Source organism: Myotis davidii, unplaced genomic scaffold (genome assembly GCF_000327345.1).
Source record: "Myotis davidii unplaced genomic scaffold, ASM32734v1 scaffold86, whole genome shotgun sequence".
In the NCBI taxonomy this organism is placed as follows: domain Eukaryota; kingdom Metazoa; phylum Chordata; class Mammalia; order Chiroptera; family Vespertilionidae; genus Myotis; species Myotis davidii.
In genome coordinates this window covers 1,751,863-1,758,640 of record NW_006298058.1, presented here as the reverse complement: position 1 = coordinate 1,758,640, position 6,778 = coordinate 1,751,863, and the positions used below count along the sequence as shown (strand labels likewise).

Sequence of the window (6,778 nt, the reverse complement as noted above, 5' to 3'; positions counted from 1 at the left end):
CTCCAGCTCCATGGCTTCCAGCCGCCATCATGTTGGTTGGGTTAATTTGCATATAGTTGCTCTGATTGGCTAATGGGCGTGGCTTAGAGCATAGCGAAAGTATGGTCAATTAGCATCTTTGTCTTTTATCAGTGTAGATACTCATTCACAGTTCATATAGATTTCAAAACCAGGAAAAGCAAATACACAGATTAAGTTGTGATGTGATTAATAGAATCACCTAAAGAATGCAGAAGAGCCCTGGCTAGTGTTCTCAGTGGTTAGAGCATCCGCCTGCAGACCCAAGGGTTGAAGGTTCAATTCCTAGTCAAGGACACATACCAGAGTGGTGGGTTCGCTCCTGTTTCATTCGGGGTGCATGTGGAAAGCAACTAATGGGTATCTCTCTCTCTCTCTCTCTCTATCTCTCTATCTCCCCCCTCCATCTCCACCCCCTCCCTCCTGTCTATTCTATTTAAAAGCAATACAAAAATATCCTCGGGTGAGGATTTTTTTAAAATGTAGAAGAAATGAAGACCTGGGAAACCAGTAGCAAAAGGGATAGTGGGAGAAGACACCTCTTTTCTTTAGACATGTGGATGAGGCTAAGGACATTCACAAACAGGATTTTGTCAGCAAGGAGGATGCAGCTTCCATCTGCATTTACTGGCTTAATGTTTGTTCATTGTGGGTTACTGCCTCTCATTTAGATTTCTATAGATTATATATAATATGTGGTATATTAGCACATATCTCTGACATTCACATGTACCTAAAAAATGTTGAGAGGAAAATATGCCAAAAATATTTCTTAAAATTAATTGTCAGGAAAGTTTGTGAATAAGTGAACTTTTGTGAGTGATTCACTTTTTAGAAATTTATTACATTCTAGAACAAGATTCAAGTTCTTAAACATAGTATACATATACTTCATAGCATGAGAATTTGTTTATCCTCATGCCACGATGTATATGTATACAAGTCAGGAAAGTATGTCAATCTATCTGTGTTTGTCTCTTGTAATAATCATTTATATACCATGATTCAGCTTTTTAGAGAATAAGACTTTCTATTAGGATACAGGTAAAATCAAGAAAAAGGTCAAACAGGTGTGTTTTTTTTATTTAAGCAAGATGAATATCCAGTAATAATAGTAACAATAAGAATACCACTAATAAAATAATGGTAATATGTTCGATGTATTAGTGTTTATAATGTGCCAGGCACTGGTCTGTTTTATACAATCATTATTTAATTTTCACAAGAACCCTATGAGATGACTAGTATTAGCTCAGTTGTAGGAAAGGAGAAACTCAGGCCCAGAACATTAGGGCAGCTAGGATAAACAAGAGCTAAGACTGAATGATAAGTCTGACATCAAAGCATATAACTTTAATCAATTTACACACTGCTTTTAATCTGAGTAACTAATTGAAACAAACCTAATGAATACCTATTGCTTCAATAGCATCTATATTTTAGTCTTCAGATAATTTAACATGTATTAGATACTGTTTAGTATTTATTTACACATTTCCACATTATAATGTAATAAGATTTTTTAAATTAGGATATCAAAGCAAATAAAAAATAATGATAGAAAAATAAAATAATACCACAAATGAGCATGAAATTCCTTGTACATGAAATGTATGCTTTAAAATATTGTAAGTTTGCTTGGAGTCTGGTATAAATTTGATTCAGTGCTAACTAGAACTGGGCAACCCCCAAAGGAAGAACATGCTTCCCATGATCCTCTAAAGGTCACTTACAGTGTAAGTCACATTTTCCATAAGACGAAAGCAAAGCAGTAGCTGAGAAGTAATCTTGGTATGAAGCCAGGATTATACGTCTTCCTTGGTTCATAGAGAGAAGAAACGATGTGTGTAATGTAATAAAGATTTTAGCCGCACTTTTACATTAAATACACTGAGTTTCTTAGGTCTAATATTACTCTCATTATTAACCAGTGGCCACATGCCAAAACATAACAAAAGCAACGTAGAGGCATGGATATGATGTGTCTGGATATGATATATGCAATTATATCACTCTATTGTTTGATTCAGTGAATAATTTTTCTGATCTTTACATGAGTACTATCCAATAAAATGTGAGCCACATGTGTAATTTTTATTTCCTAATAGCCACATTTAAAAGGTAGAAAAAAACATGTAAAATTAATTTTAATGACATATTTAACCCAATATATCTAAAATACTATGACTTAAGAATATAACATAACCACAATTCAAGTGCTCAATATCCACGTGTGGTTGGTAGCTACTGTATTGTACAGCACAGATCTAAATGAAAATATTAATAACATATCCTTTTGATAATCTACCATATTTATTATTTCTCTCATCAGCTTGCAATAAGTATTGAGCAGCAGTGAGATCAAAATTATATTCAATGACACATATATGTGTTGTCAACTAAGCATAGCTTTGACAACCCAGCAAGCTAGGAGTAGACTTGACATCCATTTATGGAAATTGAATCACTTGATATAGTCATGAGGCTGAACTGAAGACTATCACTTCAGTGCCTTTAAATAGGCTTAAGATGTTTTTATGTATATTGACAAAATTCTCTTCAAGAAATAATTGGAAGGATTTTCTAATGTAGTCTAGGTTTTAAAGTTCTATGCAACAGAGAAACATTGCAATACTATTGGCCCAAATTTAAAAAAAGAAAGAAAAGAAAAGTAGTTAACCATTAATACACAAACTAATGTATTAGGGGGAAAAAAATCTCAATCAAGCTTTATCAAACTGTCCCAATTTTTTTAAACATATTTTATTGGTTTTTTACAGAGAGGAAGGGAGAGGTATAGAGAGTTAGAAGCATCGATGAGAGAGAAACATCGATCAATTGCCTCCTGCACACCCCACACTGGAGATGTGCCCACAACCAAGGTACATGCCCTTGACTGGAATCAAACCTGGGACCCTTCAGTCCGCAGGCCGATGCTCTATCCACTGAGTCAAACCGGTTAGGGCCTGTCTCAATTTTTGGTCAGTATTTATCTGAGTGGTAATTATGACAAACTGCCTTAAAATGTATATCTAGAAAGTTGATATGACTCACTAAGTGGTGATTATTAGCAATAAAATAAATGCAATTATGGTATGTTTTTTGAAGATGATAATTTTTGTTTTAGAATAATCTATAGCTCACATCTAATAAAAGGTAGAATGTATGGCCAATTATCTAATAAAGTCATTTTCTAGATCTTTATAATAAAACTACACCATCCAGAAAATTGAATAAAATGTAGTTATTGAGAAGAAAGTATAAGCTTTACATGTACTAATATGGGAAAAGATCACATACGTTAAAATTTTAATATTAAGTTACAATTTATACATAAATAGAAATACAGAAAACAAAATTTATTCTGGAAATGGATTGAGGAGAAGGGGGAACCTGATTTTTATTATCTTTTAAAATTGAGATGTAATTGACATTCTATTTGTTTCACTTTTTTATAATTTAGAAAAATAAAGATGTATCATTAATACCTTGTTTTCTGTAACAGATGGGTAAACTTTGAGCTCACACAAACTAATGTATTGAATCACAAGATTGCAAATTAAAAAGTGGTGAAAGTACACCTACTCCTTTTTTCCCCCAAAGGAATATTTTATTAACCAAAAGATCATATCTGACAATTCCAACTTTTGTGGAAATTTTAAGACACAGGTTTGGATTGAACCTTATCTGTCTGATGAGTTTGTTCAGTGTGGACCGTAATTGGTTCCTAGGCATTGAGTTAAAGATTGATGAAAGGCCCCGAAAAGAAAGAAACCACCTCATGTTTCTTCAAACAAACGTATCCACATGAACACGAAGAGAATACAAGTTGCTAAATGTGGTGAACTTCTGCTTCCAGTCAAGGATGGAATTTACTTTCTCACCTTAAACAACTAAAACAACAGAAAATATATATAAAACAATGGTTTTCAGATACTAAGAAAAGGGGAAGAATCCCTACAATTGCCCCAACATATTCTCTGGAGAGAATTTATAGGGCACAGCCCAGGGAAGAGGAATTGAAACAAAATCTAGCAGTTTTCCTGAGTTAAGAAGACAGAGTTTAGGGTTCAGGAAGGCCAAGACAAGGCATGTAGAATTCACAACGAAGCACTGCAGATTGGGGGTGGGAGGGTGGGGAGAGAAAAAGAGAGGTAGAGATGTATGGAAGTATGTGATCAAACTACTGAGGCCAGCGAAATAACTAACAGAAGGCAACAGAGCCAAATAAAATTCATATTCCCACCAGCCAGAGTGGAAACACCTAAGACACAGGGCATTGAGGAGTGTACTCATATTGCCTCAGGAGTGGAGCCAAACTAGAACTAGACCAAAGCTCTTCTGGATACAGAAATATAACGCATAACCAAGAGAAAAGTCAGTAAATACAGACAAAGAATTGGTATCAATGTGAGAATTAGTAGAGAAGGATATGACAACCACTATTTTAAATATTCTCTCTTCAAAAAGGTAGAGGAGGAAAACATGAGCAAAATGCAGGGGAAAATGAAAGGGTTTTGAAAAAGACCCAAATATAACTTATAGAATAAAGAATACTATGTCTAAAATGAAAATAGAACACTGATTAACAGCATCCAAGAACCTGAAGAAAATATTGTTGAATGTGAAGACATAATAATATAACAATACAAAATAAAACAAAAAAAATGAAAAAGGAAAATGAATCAGTGATCTGTAAAAAATATCAGCTGCCTAACATGAGTGTAAATAGAATGGCAGAAAGGGAGGAGAGAGGTGGGTAAACAGAATAAATATTTTTCTAATGACAAAAAAAATTGGCAGACTTAATGAAATCCCTAAATCCAGGAATCATAATAAAGAAAGAGGAGGAAGAAAAAAAAAAAGGAGAAGAACATTACCATACCAAGGGACATTACAATAAAATTTCTTAAAACCAATAATAAAATCTTAAAAGTAGCCAAAGGAAAGGAAAACCCATTGCATAAAGAGGAAGAAAGAAGCACAGCAAATATCTCATCAGAAACAATAGAAGTTGGAAGTTAAAATGTTCTTAATGCACAAGAAAGGGTATGAGTCAGAAATGTGAATTTACACAATGAAATGTGAATTTACACAATGAAATAACACTGAAAATGGGAAATACGAGTGTCCCCTCAAAAATGTATACACATTTTTACAGCTGATAGCTCAGACCTTTCTTTTCAGATTTAATTCATTGGAATGAATAATTATCAAAGTGTGTATACATTTTGGGGACACCCTGTATATGTATAAACATTTTTTCTTTTAAAATTTCTTTAAAATATGATTAAAGAGATTCTGAAAGGAAAATTATCACAATGATTGTGGGTTTTATAACATATATAGAAGTAAAATATATTACCACATTAGGACAAAGATTGGGAGAGGGATAAATGCAAGTATTCTTTTATAAGGTTCTTATACCACATGTGAAGTGGTATAACATTATTTGAATATAGCCTGTGATTAGTTAAACATATATATTTATAGTAATCCTTAGAATTTTCACAAAAGAAAAACAAAATCCAAACATAAATAAAAATAAGGCAGGATTTTTAAAAAGGATGAATGAACAATGGGATATATAGAAAACAAATAGCAAGGTGGAAAACTTAAATGTGAATATTTTAAAAATCATATTAAATGTGAATGGTCTAAGCATGTCATTTAAAAGAGATTGTTAGAAAGAATAAAAATTATTTGCTCTCCATTAAAAAAACTTTAAAAATAAAGACACAAATAAGTAACAAGTTGAAGAATGGAAAAATACTATGTCACCACAAATCAAAGGAATGCTGGAGTGGTTATATTCATATCAGACAAAGGAGATTTTAGAATACAAAATTTTTGCAGGTTTAAAAAGCATTAAAAAGCAATGATGAAGTGGTTAGTTTTTCAAGAAGATATGGTAATCCTAAATACTACGCACCTACTAGCAGTGTCAAAAATATATAAAACAAAAACTAATCTATATATATAAAAGTCTAATATGCAAAGTGTCACTTTGGGAGTTCAACCTGGTGACCGGGAGTGTGATTGCTTGCTATGACATGTGCTGACCACCAGGGGTGGTGTGGAATGAAGGAAGCCTGGCCAGCAGCCAGGGAAGGAAGGCCCCATCTGGCAGCCAGAAGGCTCCAACCTAGGGACCCTACCTATGCATGAATTTCATGCACCGGGCCTCTAGTAGAACTATAAGAAGAAACAGACAAATCCACAATTATAGTCAGGGATTTTAGTAATTAATAGAATACTACCAACCAGTTTGACCTAATTGTCATTTATTGAACACTCCAGCCAACAATAGCAAAGTACACTTTTTTTTATAATTAAGAATCATTAAGATATCTGAAAAAAATCCCAAAATATTTGAAAATCAAAAAATCTAAACAAGCTCCTAAGTCAAAGATGTCAGAAGGCAAGTAGAAAGGTATTCTGAGCTTAATAAAAATGAAAGCGTTGCATGTCAAAATTTGTAGGATGCAGCTAAAAACTATGCATAGAGGGAATTTTATAGCTTTAAATACTTGTAATAGGAAAATATAAAGGTTTAGAGTCAAATATCTAAACTTGCACCTTAAAAACTTAACAAAGAAAAGCAAATTAAATCCAAAATAAGAAGAAATAGTAAAGATCAGTGCAGAAATTATTGAAATGGAAAATATGTAAACGTTAGAGAAAATCAATGAAAAGCTGGTTATTTGAGTAGAGCAATAAAATTAATAAACCCCTTTCCAGACTGATCAGAAAAAAAAGG

At 33.0% G+C, this 6,778-nt stretch overlaps 1 protein-coding gene across 1 annotated transcript in view; it reads left to right on the top strand.

Moving 5' to 3' along the window:
- Positions 1–6,778, top strand: part of ENKUR (enkurin, TRPC channel interacting protein) — a 28,658-nt gene that overhangs the window by 5,196 nt on the left and 16,684 nt on the right. The gene's annotated exons all lie outside the window — the stretch shown is intronic.